This window comes from Lissotriton helveticus, chromosome 5_1 (genome assembly GCF_964261635.1).
Source record: "Lissotriton helveticus chromosome 5_1, aLisHel1.1, whole genome shotgun sequence".
Taxonomy (NCBI): domain Eukaryota; kingdom Metazoa; phylum Chordata; class Amphibia; order Caudata; family Salamandridae; genus Lissotriton; species Lissotriton helveticus.
Genome location: NC_136065.1, coordinates 1,762,312,003 through 1,762,330,052, shown reverse-complemented (window position 1 = coordinate 1,762,330,052; position 18,050 = coordinate 1,762,312,003). Strand labels below are relative to the sequence as shown.

At 48.7% G+C, this 18,050-nt stretch overlaps 1 protein-coding gene across 1 annotated transcript in view; it reads right to left on the bottom strand.

Annotated features, from left to right (window-relative positions):
- Window positions 1-18,050, bottom strand: part of CRHR1 (corticotropin releasing hormone receptor 1) — a 2,033,077-nt gene that overhangs the window by 1,647,836 nt on the left and 367,191 nt on the right. The window lies entirely within an intron of this gene.

Genomic DNA, 18,050 nt, shown 5'->3' with positions numbered 1-18,050 from the left:
TATTTGAACCAAACTCTGCATGCAAAGGGGGGGGGCTCATGGATTTTCCCCCTATTCACTGACTTATATTCATTTCACTTCTGCACCTTTTTCTCTGATCTTTTTTTGCGATGTATAATATTGTTACCTTTTTTGATGGTTGGTGGCCGGGTCAATTTTTTGCTGCCTGGTCCCCTGCCTTTGTTATTGTTGTCCTTATTCCTTTTCATTTATTTGTTGTTACTGACGCACAGACATATTATATTTTATTCTGCTGAGTGGGAGCAGGGTTTTTGCTGCTCTGCTCCCTGCTGTCTGGGGGGTCTAACCGCAAACTTAAGTATGACCACTCTTCACATTATTTCCCTCAATGTTCAAGGCCTGAACACCCCTCTCAAATGTAGAGCACTAACGAATTGGCTCCACCATAAGAGACACACTTCCCCCGAACAACATCAAACGTCTCCACACATGCTTGTGCTATACACAATTTCACTTCTGTCACACTAGTAAATCCCAGGGGGTGACTATTCTCCCTCACCAGACCTCACCGAGACCTCGCCCTCAAATTGGATAGTCTACAGAAATTGAGAAGGGTGACAACTAGGGTTGCAGGGAATGCTTGGGACTCCCCTTTTGACTTTAGCTTCAGTCTGTGGCCCCATCAAGGATAGAGAGGTGTTTTATACCAAGCTCTTTCCAAGACTTCTAATTTCCATTGAGGCGATCTGGTAGTGGGTGGGGATTTCAATATAAAATTGGACCCCCATTCTGATTGCTCCCACCCCAGACAGGACAAGCCTCACACACCCACAGCCCTAGTGCAGGGGGGATCCGGGACCTGACCTATTGGACATGGCCAACATTCCTACACATGCCTTGAAGGGGTGCTTACTTGATTGGTTTAGATGTTGTACCCATGAGAGCCCTCTTAAAAAGAACACCACACACCCAGGGTGCGTACTGCACTGGATAGTATTGGGATGCACCACTGATTGTGCCACCCACCAGAATGCCCTTTGAAAAATGTATCATGCTCAGGATGGCCTTTCTCCCTCATTCACCAACCCTGAGTTGGCCTTTCACTGCCAACAGAGCACCACTAGGTAGGTCCTTAGGACTGTAGGGTAGGTGAGTGGCCATGTAGGTAAACATGCGTGTTCTCTGCCCGGTTAGCAAAGAACCCCATGTAGGTTTTAGGAGGGTAGGCTCTTCCCATGGGATACCTCCTGTGTTTTGCTGATACTCCTATTGTGGACTTTGGGCTTGGGCACTTTCCCAATATAAGTGCAGTGCAGGGACTGCAGATGCAGGTAAAAGCAGTGGAGCAGTGGGGCGGTGGAACATGTCGAGGGCGAAGTCAACAGATGACGAAATAAAGAAAATAAAATAAATACAACCACTTACATTTTGCTTGCCGCATTGCTGAGTTGGCGATGCAGCGAGCGCAAGGTAAGTGTTTTTCATTTTTATTTTCATTTTCTTTATTCCGTTGTCTGTCGACTCCCTCCCCCCCCCCAACGCTCTTACCTGCACTGGCCGCAACACATCTAATGTGAAAGTACACGCGCCCTTCCTACATATGGTGGGAATTGGTGTTTACCTGATGTTTTCAAAATATGTCACAAGCCTGCCATTACAGGCCTGTGTTTGAGCACGTGCACAAATGATGTGTTTAAACATGTGTCCTGCTTGCCATTGCAGTCTGGTGTGCGCACTTGCACATATGTTGTTTTTAAACGTGCCCATCCTTCCGTTGTAGGTTTATACGTACACAATTGCGCTTGTGCTCAGGTTGGCCTCCAAAAATCACTACCCAATCCTGAGGGGGTCCTTTCACTACCACTAGAGCACCCTTAGGGTACGCCTTAAGAGGTGAAGCGAGTGGTAGGTGAAAGTCATGGCAGGTACATAGGTGTGTTCCCTACCCAGGAAGTGAGGAATACCCATGTGTGTTTTCACTACCTATGAGGTTTGCCTTTCTCATAGGCTAACATGGGGGAATGGTTGAAATTACTTCAGGCTGCAATAGTGGATTCCAGTGGAGCAGCCTTCTAATGTTTCCTATCATTGGATTTGCAATGACAAACCCTTTCCAGTGGTAAAGGTGGGTTTGTCATTCCTAGCTTAGTAATGCTGTTTTTACAAAGTGGGCTTTTTTCTGCTCTAAATCTCTTTTTGTGCCTTACAGCTTGACTCCAGTCCACACTGGAGGCTTGGGGAGCACATCTGTGATTTCCCTAGTGAAACTATAAATCATGGGTATGCAACTGGAACAACAGACCTCAGCCATTTGTGGGCCTACCAGGAGAGATTAGAAGGAGAGATTTTGACACTTGGCCTCCGGGAGCTAGATCATGGCCCCACTAAAGATTTAGATCTGCATTCCACACCCTCATGACAGACAGTACTGAAACCTAGGGGCGACATCTAGGGTTCAAAGGAGGACCCTCTAAACCATCTCCGCCTTCAAAGGCACACTACAGTGTAAATACTGGTGCCATACTTCAGCAGGGTCGAGATTGACTTGTGATGACGCTGGACGAGATATCCTGGACTGCGTGGTGCACACTGCCAGAGGAATGTGTTGTGCACAATGAGGATTACTGCCATTTGACGGGACAGTGGGCCATTCCAGAATAGTGGCTGGCCTGTGCTGACTACCAGTTGCTGTGTGGAACCCTGAAGTGAGCTCTCCAAAGGCTTGTTGGCTTGTCCCATGTTTTTGTGGAGGTCTCAGGGACAGCAAAGATCTCCTATGAGGTACCTCACCTTCCACTTCAAAAATAGATGTGCATGTCATTTCCAACGTGCCTTGATTTGGTTAACCTTAAGCCGATTCATTATGTCACCTGGAGAGAGGTGCCCTCTTAAGTGACAACAGCGTCTCCACGATCCCAACTCGTAGCTCAACGGGATCGTAGACCTAAAAATTGTGCCTGGAGACTGGATTTTCAATGTTTGGAGCCCCAGAAGACTTGCCCGCATCTAAGGTGTGTGGGCCCTGCATCATAGGAACCCAAACATGCATAAGCGATCGTGCTGCATCTCTCTCATGTGACTCAACAACTGCATGCTCATTGGGTGCCGTGTCTAATTCACCAGGTGCGACCCTCGGAGGTGGGAGCGCATCCATACTAGTGCCTCATTCTACCTCATGCTGCAGTGCTGAACTTGTGTCTGTGACTGGAACTGTCTGGTGCGACCCGTACAGCCAGCACCAGGCGTTGTGCTTCATTTGCAGGGAGGTATATATTTGCAACTCTTCTTTGTGTGTGACTGTAATTGTCTGGTGCGACTCAGACCAACATGCACCAGTTGTTGTGTCTCCTTTCCAGGGCGGTACTGAGAGTGCAACTCTTCATTAAGGTGAAGCCAGAATTGGCTGGTTTCATACCCTTATCACCGTGCACTAGACATTGTGTTGTGATTGCCTGGGTACAACGCTGATTGACGTGTACCTGATTGGGGGGGGGCTCTTTCTTCCTAGAGACTTCCCTGCTTCAATCCCCATTCATAGATTGTTTCCTTATGAGCCCTTAGTGTGGCGGACCAACTGCCCTCTCCACATCCGGCCACAATTTACATTGTTTTGCCAGGTTGTATTGCCCCGATCAGGCCTGGGTAGGGAGAGTAACTGGGCTAAAAAAACACTTCCCAGAATGATTGTACGTAAATGTAAATGTAAATCCGTATTTGTAAAGCGCAAATTGTTCACCCTTACAGGTCTCAAGGCGCTGGGGGTCGTCGTGGAAATTAAGTGAGCTATTGCCCAGAGTCACATAGTGCTGAGCTGAGCTTCTGCCGGAGCCGGGGATCGAACCATGAACCTTGTGCGCCAAAGTCAGCTGTCCCGGCCGCTACACCACACCTTTCCACTTTCAAGAGACTCTGTGACCCCTCACCCCCTGTGTTTCATGTCAAAAGGCACATTGTGGAACCATTTTGAGTGAACAGCTATCACCCTATTGCCCGCTTCTGCTCCGCATCCTGTGGGTGACCTTCCCAGGCGGTGGCCTGACTTTTTTTGTGTACAGAGAGCCAGTGGAGAGGTCTGAGGTCGGTGGTGATGCAGGCTCACCTTGGGAGATTGAGGATGAGCTTAGCTGCTGCTTTGTGGATGGTCTGTAGTCGGTTTAGTAGCTGAGTAGTGAATCCTATGTAGAGAGTGTTGCCGTAGCCCAGGCAGCTGGTGAGGAGGGCCTGGGTGACGGTGCATCTGGTGCTGATGGGCATCCACTTGAAGATTTTCCAGAGCATGATGAGCATGAGGAAGCAGGCTGAGGATGTCATTTTAACATGGTTGGGCCTAGTACTGCTTGTAATATTTCCAAGTGTGATTTATGCCCAGAACTACCTGATGATCATGTTATGTTAATTTAATGTGTGTGTTGAATATAAAGTTTATTTACATACACCAAGTGTATAGTCTCTTTTCTGACACTCAATGTATTTATTGAGTAGGAATGCTGTGTCAAAATACTTTACACATTGCCTCTGTGATAAGCCTGACTGCCAGTGCCAAGCTACCCAAGGGTGAGTGCAGGTTATACATGAATGTAGGTCAACAACAAGAAAGAGAGGGGGACCAGGAGCCTATTACGGTCCAGTGTCCGGGCTCCACAAATGACGGTTTAAATCATAGGGGACACTGTTCCAAATTAAGGGTGCAATATGTCACCTAGTCAATGTGAAGAAAGATAGAGAGCAGAACAGGGGATCAGATGAGAAGAAAAAGAGAGAGGCAGAGGTGCATCCCCAGTATCAAGGATCCAATTCCGAAGGGGAGGGCCAAGTCTAGCCTCTTAGTTGCCCTCATACACCCAAAGGATGTCATGCTTCATCATTGGGCTTTTTAGCTCCTCATCGTGCCGACGCTGCAATGCGCGACAGTCCCCCGAAGGGTCACTTTCACGGAGATCTTTTAAGAGAAAAGCCGTTAGGTTAGTGCTGGTGTGGGGGGTGGATCCAGTGGAGGCAGTGTTAAAGTGCATATGAAAGTGAGTATATAAAAATACCTTGGGTATCCACAGAGAAGTCCTTTAATAGCGCGGTGCCCCTGGTAGATAAAAAAAACAGAAGGTCGGTGAGTTACTGTAAGGCCTAATGTGCCCTTGTAACTTAGCAAGAGGTCGACATTTTTCACGCCTAGTAGTCTGGATGATCAATGGCGTTTCTTCAGGACCTAACTGATGTAGTAAATGTGCACTAAAAGAGGGGTTCCAAAATAGGGATGGTAACCCACATGGGTGAGAGGTGGCTTGGCATTAACCACAGGGATATTGTCCCTATTTTGTGGTATAGAAATTTCGAATTGTAGATTTGCCCAAGCAATGATGGTACCCTCACTTCAAATAGGAGCAATCTCCCTAGGCTAGTATCCGCTGGGTGCCCGCACCTTATTGAGGTTGCGTCGGGTGCCTGCTCATGAGCCCCTACCGTCTCCTAGCGGCTGCCTATACATGAGTGTAATCACACTCCCCTGATGGGAGTGATATGTTCTGCCTGTCTAGGGCATCGCATCAACCAACCATAAAGTGGCTGTTCAAACATAACCCACCTAGACATCTGGTGCCATCAGCATGCCCAAAACTGACGTGTATAAAACATACTGCCGAATTGACTATTCCATAATTTCTCAGTCAGTAGATGTGCATGCCATTTCCAACGATGTCCTGATTTGGTTAACCTTAAGCCGATTGATTACAGAGCCCATTTCCCAAACCATGGGTCATCAATGATACTGCGCTTTGTGATCTACTTCTGTGCAATTGCCTCAAAGATGCTATTAAACGCTACTTGCCTGAAAACTACACTGGCGAAGTATCTCCGGTGACCCTGTGGGATCCTGCAAAGGTGGTCTTCCGAGGAGTATTCATCTCCCATACCACAACATTTAAACTTGCGGCTAAGCTCCAGCAACAGGAATTAGAGACACAGATCCACCAAGTGAAGGCAAGACACAGGGAGGGAGGCTCCCATAGGACCCTGCGAGACGCATGTCTCCTTAGGGGCGACTTCGAACATTTATTGATGAAGGCAACAGCCAAGAAGCTGCTCTACATAAACAAAACCCACTACGAGAAGGGACAAAAAGCAGACAAGCTCTTGGCACACAAATTATTTATCTGCTCTACATGTAACCACATCAGAGAGGTGGAAGATGATGAGGGCCATCTCCAACAGGAGAAGGAGGATATAATTGGTGTCTTCCATCGTTAACACGCTACCTACCCTTTCCCAGGCCCAACATCCTGATGCTGGGATCAAGAATTCCTTCAGTGCCTCACCTTTTGTACTGGGTGTTATTGTATGGATTTAACTCACTCCAACGTTGCGTGTTTATCAGTAATCATTGTGATTCTTGGTATTTTGTTTACGTTTTGTAGTGGCTGTGCTAATGCACTGGCATTATCAAAGCATGAAATGAAGTGTTTGTTGCCGGTGGTGAGATTTTTGGCCATCGGCGAATTAAGCTAGATGGATAAGTTATTTAAAAGAATGTCTGTCTCTTTTTTTGTTGGTGCATTTACTGTTTTTCTTATCATTTATTTAAACTTCATTTAAATGCCCATTACATGGATAGGTTTTGATACAACACTGAGGGTGGTTTAAGCCAATTAAACTTAACTAAATTTATCTGCTCCGGCCATGGGCTTAAAAGCAGAGTTTGGGCACACTTATGTTTTTAATACAAATTATGCACTAAGGGCCTCATTTATGAGGTTTTGCCGTAGGGAAGTGAAGCAGGGCTTCCTGCTGCACTTGAATTTGAATTTAAAAACACTTATAAAGCGCACTTTTGCCTAACGGTTTCATGGCGCTAGGACTGCTAAAAACCTCGGATGGCAACTGGAAAAGGACTAAACAGAAAAGGCTTGCAGAAAAAGATGAGTTTTTAGTGATTTATGGAAGTCTAGATAGAGTGAAATGGAACAAACATTGGGGGGAAGAGAGTTCCAAAAAGTAGGGCCGAGCACCGCGAACTTCGCCCCCCATCCTCATTTTCCTGAAGCGTGGGACAGAGAGGAGGGATTGGGAAGAGGAGCGAAGCCCTCTGGCGGGTATATACCTGGAAATTGCCGAGTTTATAAAGGCTGGGGCGGTTCCTGCTTGAGCCTGAAACACCGTGCAACCCAATTTGAAAAGAGCCCTCTCCCTAATGGGTAGCCAGTGCAAGTTCTTAAGTAAGGCAGTGGCATGATGGATTTTAGGGAAGCCAAAGATAAGGTGTGCCGCTTGGTTTTGTACCAGCTGTAGGCGTCGAAGAGCATAGGCTGGGACGCCATTGTAGAGGATGTTACCGTAGTCCAGCCGGGACAGAACCATAGCCATCACGATGAGTTTAAGAGCAGGAACTGAAAAGAATCTTGAAATTTTCCTAATAGTGCGAAGGGTAAAGAAACAGGAAGACACCACCGTGCTGATCTGGGAGTGCAAGGTTAAATTACAGTTTAACGTAATCCCAAGTGTCTTAACAGAAAACGAGGGTAATGGAGGAGAACCAAGTGCCGGGGGCCAAAATGTGGGGGACCAGGGACTGGATGCTCCACCCGTCAAGACCAACTCGGTCTTGTCTGGGCTGAGTTTAAGATGGTTAGAATTCATCCAGTCCCTGATGAAAATCATAACTGACTGAAAATTAGAAATAGATTTACGACAATCAGAAAGATGGAAAATCAACTGAAGGTCATCCGCATAGTTATAAACGGTGACCTCCAGCTGTTGAAGAAAAAAAATGAGAGGAAAAATATAGAGGTTAAATAAAAGAGGAGATAGAGAAGAACCCTGGGGGACACCGCAGTGCATCTTAAGTGGAGAAGAAGAAAGCCCATCAAGATGGACGGCCTGGGTTCGATCCCTCAAGAAGGAATTTAGCCAAGTCAGGGGGGGCCCCCTGACGCCCGCTGCCCTGACGGGAGGATGGAGTGGTCAACCGTGTCAAAAGCAGCGGACAAATCAAGGAGGACCAAAGCCTGAGGTTGGCATTTATCCATTCCTTCCCTTAAACTATCCAGGACCGAAACCACCACCCTCTCAGTAGAGTGGCGGGGGCGGAATCCGGCTTGACGAGGGGCCAGGTAGCCACTGTCCTCCATAAAAGAACTGAGGACAGTGGCAACGTGGCACTCCAGAATTTTTCCCAAATAAGGGAGAAGGGAAATTGGTCGATAGTTCATTGGGGAGGTAGGGTCAGCACCGGGTTTTTTTAAGATGGGGATGATTATGGCAGATTTGTGAAGTTTAGGAACTACGCCCGTCACCAAAGAGTCATTTAAGAATGTCAAAGGGGGGCCGGGCAGGCTCGAAAGATTTCTTTCAGAATGGGTGCTGGGCAGATGTCTGAGGGGGAACCGGATTTTTCCCAAATAAGGGAGAAGGGAAATTGGTCGATAGTTCATTGGGGAGGTAGGGTCAGCACCGGGTTTTTTTAAGATGGGGATGATTATGGCAGATTTGTGAAGTTTAGGAACTACGCCCGTCACCAAAGAGTCATTTAAGAATGTCAAAGGGGGGCCGGGCAGGCTCGAAAGATTTCTTTCAGAATGGGTGCTGGGCAGATGTCTGAGGGGGAACCGGATTTAACTTTCGCTGCCAGAAAAGACAGTGAATCTTCGGTCAGCAGAGGGATATGGTCCAGATAAAGCCGGTTGGGGGGAGGGTCCGGGGCCGGGGGGAGTGAAGGGGGGGAGGTATATTGGCTTTAATGGCTTCAATTTTCTCCACGAAGAAGTTGTTCAAAGAGTCGCAGAGAGCTTGGGAGGGCAGAGGTTTTAATGTAGTTCTGTCTGAGAGTGCCAGCTCATGTACAGTAGAGAAAATTTCTCTGGACTGATTTCCTGCTGAGAGTATTTTCTCAGAGGAATAGTCGGTCTTGGCTGATAAAATAGCCTTTTTATATACATTAAGTAAGAGTGAGTAGAATAGGACAATAGGAGCGCCTCCATGCGCGTTCCGCTTGGCGAGCAGCAAGCTTCTTACCCTTTAGTTCAGCAGAAAACCAATGGTTAACATTATGGGCGCGCTTCACCGCAACGCGTTTCAGAGGGGCAGCCTGATTACAAGACCTGGATAACCAGGTATTAATCGCATCAACCTGCGATGATGGAGAGAGTTCCTCCAGAATTGGGTTAGAGTTTTGCAAAGAGGAACACTAGGCAGGAATGTCAGCCTTGCTCCAATTGCGAGCCCAGATGTTTTTAGGGACGGTGCAAATTTAGGGTAAACCAAATTAAAAAGTGGTCTGACCACAAACAAGGAGTAATGGTGAGGGGGGACACAGGGATGTTCAGGGACCAGATTTGATCTAACATATGGCCCTTACAATGAGTGGGTGCGGATACATGGGGGGTGAAATTTAGGCTAAGAAGGGAATCTGTATAGTTCCTGGATGCAGTGTCTTCTGCCGGGTCTAAGGGCCAAAAATTAAAATCCCCAAGAATTAATACAGAAGAATTGTTGACTATTAATGTGGCCAACAGCTCCTCGAATTCAGCTTAAAAGTGAGGGGTGGAGCCGGGGGGGCGGTAGACAAGGACACAGGTTACAGGGGTTTGGAAGGACGCAGACCGAATCACTAAACATTCGGTTCCCTTAATGGCCGGGCAGGAGAGGGGTTGAAAATGAAAGTCCGAACGGACGATCAAGGCGACCCCTCCACCTGCCCTGCCCGATGGTCGATCCGCCCGTAGTGCGTAATAATTGGAGGGAAGTAGTCCAAGAATATTGGGGAGGGAGTCGGGACAGAACCAGGTTTCCGTTAGAAATAATAAATCAGGTTTATGGCTATCTAGAAAATCAAAGAGTTCTAGTTGGTGCTTTACGGCTGATCTGGTGTTTAATAGAGCAGCCGAAATGGTGGCTTCTGAACCAGATGTCTGGACCGGTTCTAGGGAGTGATTAGGACGATTAGGACAATTAGGCAGGGAAAGGATGGGGGGGGCGGGAAAGGATGGGGGGGGCGGGTTAGGACCATAGGAGGGAGCGAATGAGGTCTTGCAAGGCCAAGGTTAAATATAGTGGACACAGAGGTAGCACTAAGTACACCGTAATTTTGATGGGCGAGGAGTTCATCTGAGGAATAAGATAAAATTTGGGCATAGTGGGGTGACCCTTGCCCCGGCCGGCCGTGGACGGGCGCAGACGGGCTTGCATTTGGCGCGCCGCCGGCGCGCCCGCTGCGCGCGTGCGCATGAGGCTGCACTTTTGCAGCCTAGGAGCGCGGAAGCTGAAGCGCTACCCTAGGGACTGGTCTGCCTCCTCAAGATGGCGGCCGCAACCCCGTCAGCCCTCCGGATCAAGCGGCACTCAGCCGTGCCGGACCGGGGCTAGGGGAGCGGCAGATGTAGTTTTGAGGCGCAGCAGCCAGGTAAGAACAACACAAGAATTACAGTTTTAAAACTTCAGCGAATTTAAAATGAAAGTGAGCCCACGAGTACCGCTGCAGCCTTGAACCAGCTGCCACCAGGTTCTGCAAGTCCGCTGTGCGTGCGCATGAGGCTGCACTTTTGAAGCCTAGGAGCGCGGAAGCTGAAGCGCTACCCTAGGGACTGGTCTGCCCCCTCAAGATGGCGGCCGCAACCTCGTCAGCCCTCCGGATCAAGCGGCACTCAGCCGTGCCGGACCGGGGCTAGGGGAGCGGCAGATGTAGTTTTGAGGCGCAGCAGCCAGGTAAGAACAACACAAGAATTACAGTTTTAAAACTTCAGCGAATTTAAAATGAAAGTGAGCCCACGAGCACCGCTGCAGCCTTGAACCAGCTGCCACCAGGTTCTGCAAGTCCGTAAGGCAAAAGAAAAAGGGCAGGAATGCGCCGTATCTATAAGATATAGCGCATTCCTGTCCCTTTCCCCTGCGCTGGCGCACAATGGGCTGCCTGCGCCAATGCAGGCACCTTTGCACAATGGTGCAAGGGTGCCTGCGTTGCGGGGATGATTATTTTTGTACAGGAAGGGAAAACTTTCTGTACAAAAATAATCACAAGAGGCTTTTCCTCTTGCTATGTGTGCTGCAGAATGTAGCACACATAGAAAAAGGAAAAACGAGGAGAAATAAGGATATTTCTCCCCGTTGCGCCTCTCTTCGCCTCCCGTGGGGAGGCGTAAGCTTTTGGCACTGCCTCAGATTTACTATTTCTCGTAAATCTGGGGCAGTGTCAAAAGGCCATGGATGTTGCAGGGAACGCCCCCAGCAACACCCATTGCACGCCCCTTTAACGCAGAACACTGCGTTAAAGGAACTGGTATTTATCAGGCAACATTAAGCCAAAAAAAGTGGCTTAGTGCTGCCTAATAAATATCACCAGGCTTCTGCGCCACTGAACGTCACAAAAAGTGACGTTACGATGGCGCAAGGGGCCTCATAAATGAGGCCCTAGATTCGTATTTTTGCTGGTGCATTTTCTTTGGGTCTTGCAATGTCATAAATACATGGTGTATTGGTTAATTGACAAGTAGAGCCATCACTACTCATATTACATTACATTTTCATCCCATGCTGCAGTGCCTAGCATGTCTAGGTGTAGGATTGTGCATTAATGCTCCAGCATATGTCTGCGCAGTTTTATGGCTCTACAAGACGACTTCGTGTCTCTAGGGAGGAACAGAAGGCTTGAGGCAAAGTTATTTCAAACAGCTCTGGTGCTAATTTCATTGGAAGTTTAGTATTCACAGGGAAATGTGTTTGCGGCTCACTTGTGACAAGTTAATGGCCCCTTGTGCCAGTTTCAAAGACACTGAGTGGACAACTAAATGAACAGGGTATCATCACATTGGTTTGCATGTAACCAGCAAGCAAAGCAGTGACAAATGGCACTGTATGTGTAGTTTATGAACACACAACCACACTGACAGAGAAAGATATTTAGACACATGCTGTGTATGTAGTTTATTAACGCATAACCACACGGAAACAGATAGATATATATACATACTGTGTACATACAGTGTACGTATTTTATGAACATATAAGTAACCACACTGACACAGATTCAATATTTACACATACTGTGTATGTATTTTATGAACTGACACAGATTTTTACATACACCCTGGATGTAATTTATTAACACACAATCCCCATGACATAGATATTTACACATACTATGTATGCATTTTATGAACACACTGGCACAGTTCGTTATTTACACATACTGTGCATGTATTTTATGGGCACACAACCACACTGACACACAGATATTTACACATACTGTGTATGAATGTTATGAATGCACACCCACACTGACACACATATATATACATAGTCTGTATGCATCTTAATAAAGCACAACCACACTGACACACACATTTGTGCATGTACTCTGGATGGATTTTATTAACACAAACACTGGCACTATCCCTGCCATTCATTCTTTCTCTCTTTTGCTTTTTATCCTTATTTCTACCAGGGGCGCCAGCAGGACTCATGGGTGGTGAGGCGAATGCAGGCAGAGGGTTAGGTGGGGAATGGGGGGGCATGGGGCTGGGCAATGGAAAAAATAATTATACACTTACCTTGCTGCCGGGACCTGTGTCTCTGCTCCAAGCTCCTGCTCTTCTCATGGGACTCGAGGAAAAGGAAGCCAGGAAGAACAGCCAGGCCAATCACAATGCTTCAATGCAGCATTGTGATTGGTTTTGAGCATCCTGATTTGATGCTCAACTAGGGAATGGGGGCATGGGCTTGTTCTCCACGCAGGCTGTAATGCAGCCTGAATGGAGAACAGGGAAAGTGTGCATCACTGGTTTTAGCGGCCTGAGAGGGCCGACCAAACAGTCATTGCACATTTAGGAGTGGGAAGACCACTCCTCCCCTGCCTGCTCCAAGAGCAGAGCAGAACCACCCACCTGCCTGCCCTCCAAGGAAACATAAAATGATGATAACTCAAAGCTATCATTTTATATTTGCTTTACTTTGCACAGCTCACAAACAGTGGGGTGATGCTCCTTTTCCAAACTGCATCGCAGGCAACATCGGAGAAAACGGACACTTGGATATGCTGTAAGTTGCTGATGATATAACTTTTATTTATAAATTAAATTACTCAGTGCAACGTGGAAAGACACGTTTCGTCGATCCCAGTCGCGTTCTTCACAAAAACGCTAATCAAGTGTTTCAATCAAATATTTAAACCCACCCAGACCATCACCTGGTGAGCTGTCACCTGACTGATGATGAACATGATAAACAGACTACACATGTGAAGCATAGTTCATCTCAGGGCACTGGCAACATCATAGCGAAAAAATATACAATGAAGTACATTTTGTCAATAGTAAATGCTCAATATGACAGTACAAATACTGTAACTAAGTCATTAAACATGATCATACTTTGAAACAAAAATTTGACAAATCTTCACACAATTTTTAAAACTAATTAGCCACTCACTTCAGCTGCTGTCTGAAATGTTTCAGTGATTCATCATGCGGGGGCAAAGAAACAGGGGGCGTCCTAAGACTTTTTCCCAGTGCAATTTCCCCTAGGGATTTAAGACACAACTACACCCCGTACCACTGAATGTAATTGAAGCAAATTTCACAGACAGCTAGACCATGGTCCAGAAAGATCTTTAAGATTTTTAAGTAATTAAAAAAAATATATATGTACATCTAGAGACACAAAGGGTTCACAGATCCGACAGATTTCCGTCTGAGATCTGATTGGCTGCCACCACTTCAAACACAAAGTGGTGCCAGCCATCATGAGACTCGGGACACAGCCTGAGTCCCAAAAAAAGTCACCACTGACTTTCACTCCTCACTTTCTGTCTCTTTAAGTCTTCTTTCCCCTTCTCCCCATGCTAGGAAACTCACAAGCACGGAAAAAGTAATACATCTTGCGAAAATCAACTCAAGTAGTCACATTGGGCACGAACCCAAAAACAGCAAGCCCCCTCGACATCAACACCTGCCTGTACTGCAACGTAACAGCTATCATCTATAACACTGCAGAAAACAGCAAGCAGGACATAGAAAATGGATTACATAGTCTCCGCTGCAAATCTGCTCATTCAGAGCGGTGTCAATCAACAGTGTGTGGGTTGGTCTGAGGGAGGGTAAGGGGGCCATCAGAGAAATGGAAAGACAGAGAGATGAGAAGAGAAATTGTAGAAAAAAGTAGTAAATGCTAAACAATTATTTATTTATCTGGGCTAAGGCTTTCTTTTACAGTCCCGGGTCATAATTGACGCACTGCGCGATCCTTTGCGCTTAGCACTGTGGAAACAATTACTATCATATCTGCTTTTACTTAAATAGCGCCGCTGTCCAAGTGTTAGCCTTTTGGGGAAGACTTCACTTTTGTGACATCCAATCACAAATTTAAAAACAGCACAGACGACAGTTTCAAATTAATGAGAGAAAACAGAAACCGAGAGCATACATGAAAGGAAAGTGCCTTTGCCTGAGTGTATTTCTAAGCACAGCACAGCGCCAGATATCCGTGCGATCCAGCTTGAAAATAAGTGTGGACACACGTACCACTTGCTGAGTGTCAGGTGTCAACAGAGGTGTGTGTAGTGTTGTGCTAGGTGGGCGCAACCACCCTGGCCCACAAACAGCGTTACTGTATTTGTCTCTCCCCCCCCCCTAAGCGTATGTTAAATGGCTCCGCCCGACGTGCGGACGGAGGGCACGTTAGATAAGTAATAAAGAACCCGGGGCCCTGGGCGTGGCAGGCATTTGACTGACCACCAAAAGCATACACGTGTGGTCTCCTTTTGTACCCGCCTTAAGGCCTAGTCACGACACCACATTGGCAACGAGGGTGGTCTCGCCACCCCACTGCGTGCCGCGCTCTGCCCCTTTGCACCGGGCGAGCCCCTGCTGCGCGGCCCGCTCTACCATCTCGGCGCAGCCCTCCAGCGGAGCACTCCCGGCCACCCTGCACCCAGCTCCCTGCCTCGCCGAGCGGAGGCCCAGCCGCGACTGTACGGCGCCCTGCCACTACGGCGCCCTGCCCCCTGCCGCCCTGCCTCGCAACGGTGTCCGGCGTGCACAGCAGCAGTCTCCATACCTGCCTGCAAGCGGCCCCGCCGCCTTCACCCAGCAGGATCGGCCTCGAGGCCTCAGGTGCGTGCTCCCTGCCTCTGTGCCCCGGCCGTGCTCCGGCACTCGCCTGCTTCGGGCCCCGACACCACGCCCGCCTGCCTGGCCTGCCGCACACCTCCTGCACTGTCCCTCACGCATCCCGCGTGCACCACTGCGGCCCACCTGCTGTCTCCCACGCATCTCGCGTGAAGTGCACCTGCCGTTTTACACACATTTTGCGTGCTACGCTGCTCAGCCTCGCCGCTGCAACCGGGGATACCCTGCAAGCGCCCCCAGCGTGTTACCGGACTACTAGCTATCTAGTGGCTGAGCTCTTCCTGGCAGTCGACCCCTCCTGCCATCCCCGATGGCCATGTGCCGCCACTGGAGCCCTTCGCGGTCATGGGCACGCCTCCTTTCCAGGCTGCCCGGTGGAAGAAGTGGGTGGAACGCCTGGAAAACTACTTTGTGGCGGCAGACATCGCCGTTGAGCGGCGGTTTGCAATGCTTTTGCACCTGGGAGGGGAGGCTATTCACGATATCTCGAAGGACGTGGTAGAAGGCGGCCCGCCCCGGAACTACACCACGCTGCGCGACGCCATAACGGAGTACTTCGAACCTTTCGCCAGCGCGGATTACGAACGGTTCTTACTCCGCCAAGCCCGCCAGCTTCCAGAGGAGTCCGTCGATGTTTTCTATGCGAGACTCAAAAAGCTAGCCAGCACATGCACCCTCCCGGATCTGGACGACGAAATCCGCGCTCAATTTATACAAGGCTGCGCCTCCTCAAAACTAAGAGAAAGAGTCCTAGAGACAGACCACATGTCCGTCGATGTTTTCTATGCGAGACTCAAAAAGCTAGCCAGCACATGCACCCTCCCGGATCTGGACGACGAAATCCGCGCTCAATTTATACAAGGCTGCGCCTCCTCAAAACTAAGAGAAAGAGTCCTAGAGACAGACCACATGTCCATGCGTGACAACCTAGCGCTCGGGCGATCTAAAGAACTATCGAAAGCTCGAGCAGCGCATATGGAGCCAAAACCAACGGTCGCAGTCAAAGTTGAACCCGTGTGCGCCATCAAGACGAATACCGCAGACATGCGCACGAAACCACCCCGAAGACCTCGGCCAAGCCCAGCCCAGTCACCTCACGACCGCCCCTGCATGTGGTGCGGAGGAGCAACCCCCCACAGCGGAACATGCCCGGCACACGGGAAACTCTGCAGCGCCTGTGGAAAGGCCAACCACTTCGCGAGTGTGTGCTTATCTTCACAGAGGAAAAAGTCCAACGGCCCGCCCCGAAGAGTAAGACAAATAGAAATAGAACCGATGCTAGACACCGCCGCCAACAGCGACATGGACGATGACGGAGCGGACGCAGCTTCCGTCCACGTGGTGCGAATGCTCAACACATTAGCTGCAACACCATCCGCAGAACCTATGTGCACAGTGAACGTACAAGATCAAGCAGTAGCAGCCCTCATCGACACCGGGGCTACGATCAACCTAATGGCAGCCAGCGTATACCAGACTTTAAACGAACCACTGGTGCTCCATCCCACGAGAGTACAAGTGTACGCCTACGTCACCAGTCGACCCCTCCGCCTCTGCCGAGTGTTTCGGACAACGGTATCACATGACTCCCATCACGTACACACCAAAATCTATGTGTCACAAGAAGGGTCCGGGTTCCTGCTCGGCTGCCGGACCGCCCAAGACCTAAGGCTGATCCACTTCGCCCTTACGGTCCAAGCCCACAGCCTCGACCATCTCGTACTACAACACACCTCACTGTTCGACGGAATCGGCTGTTTGAGAGGACCCGCCGTCCGCCTTCACATAGATCACTCAGTCGCTCCAGTGGCCCTCAGACACCGGCGCATAGCGTTCCACCTACGGCCCAAAGTGGAAGCTGAACTACGTGTGCTCGAGAGAGCCGGAATCATAGAAAGAGTCAGCGGACCCACTCTGTGGGTGTCGCCCATTGTAGTGGCCTAGAAACCGAAACAACCAGACGCAGTGCGGATCTGCGTGGACATGCGCATTCCTAACCTTGCGATCAAAAGAGAACGCCATCTGACGCCAACCATAGACGACATCCTCGGTGAGCTGTCAGGTTCAAAGTGGTTTTCTTTTTTTTTTTTTTTTTTAAAAACCTTTATTGAAAGACACATAGAAGTACAAGCGCAGGCCTACAACCACAGGGGCCGGCCGCAAAAGCAGGAGAGTCAAAAAAAGGCAACATCAATGCGTACAGTAGAATGAATACAGGATAGACGTGAAATAAAGACGTTAAACAGTCAGCGCCAGGATAAGAAAGGTTTCATTTTACATTTAATAGAGGAGGCAGCAACCATATCTACCGGGCGTCACGCAACATATACAGAAAAAGAGGGGGGGGCGGGAGGGAGACAGCCCCCCACGCAATCAAATAACCCTAGTAGGGCGAAGCCCAAAGACACCCCACGCCCAGCGAAGGTTCAAAAATAAAGGACAAATGTCAGCAAACAAATAACGTGGACGCCACATATACAGCCCTCCCGCCCCGGAAAAGGAGAAAGTGCGGACACGTACGAAACAAAGGAGTGAAAACAAAGGGACATAGCCCACCCCCTGAAAAAAGCAAAAAGGGACCATAGAATAAAACAAACTAAAACAACAAACACCCCCCCCACCCTACATCACTGTAATGGCTACGGCCTACCCCACTAAACAGCGTGCCTGTCGCCCAGAGTTACCCGAAATATAGAAGAAAGAGAAAGGGAATAATAACAAAGAAAGAGAAAGAAGAAGGAGAGAGAAGGAGAGGAAAAAGAAGGACAGGAGAGGAGAGGAGCCAGCGATCGAAACATGGAATACTACCCCACCCGCAACAACGGATCACCAATCGAGGTCGAAAAGGACATTGAAAAAAGCCCACACAAGGATGAAAAACAAGAACTAACCAAAATAATGAGGCCCGGAGATGCCAATTAAAAGGGTCCCACAGGTACTCCGGCACAATCACCCCTGTCCACTTTTACGAAGAGTCGAGCTTCC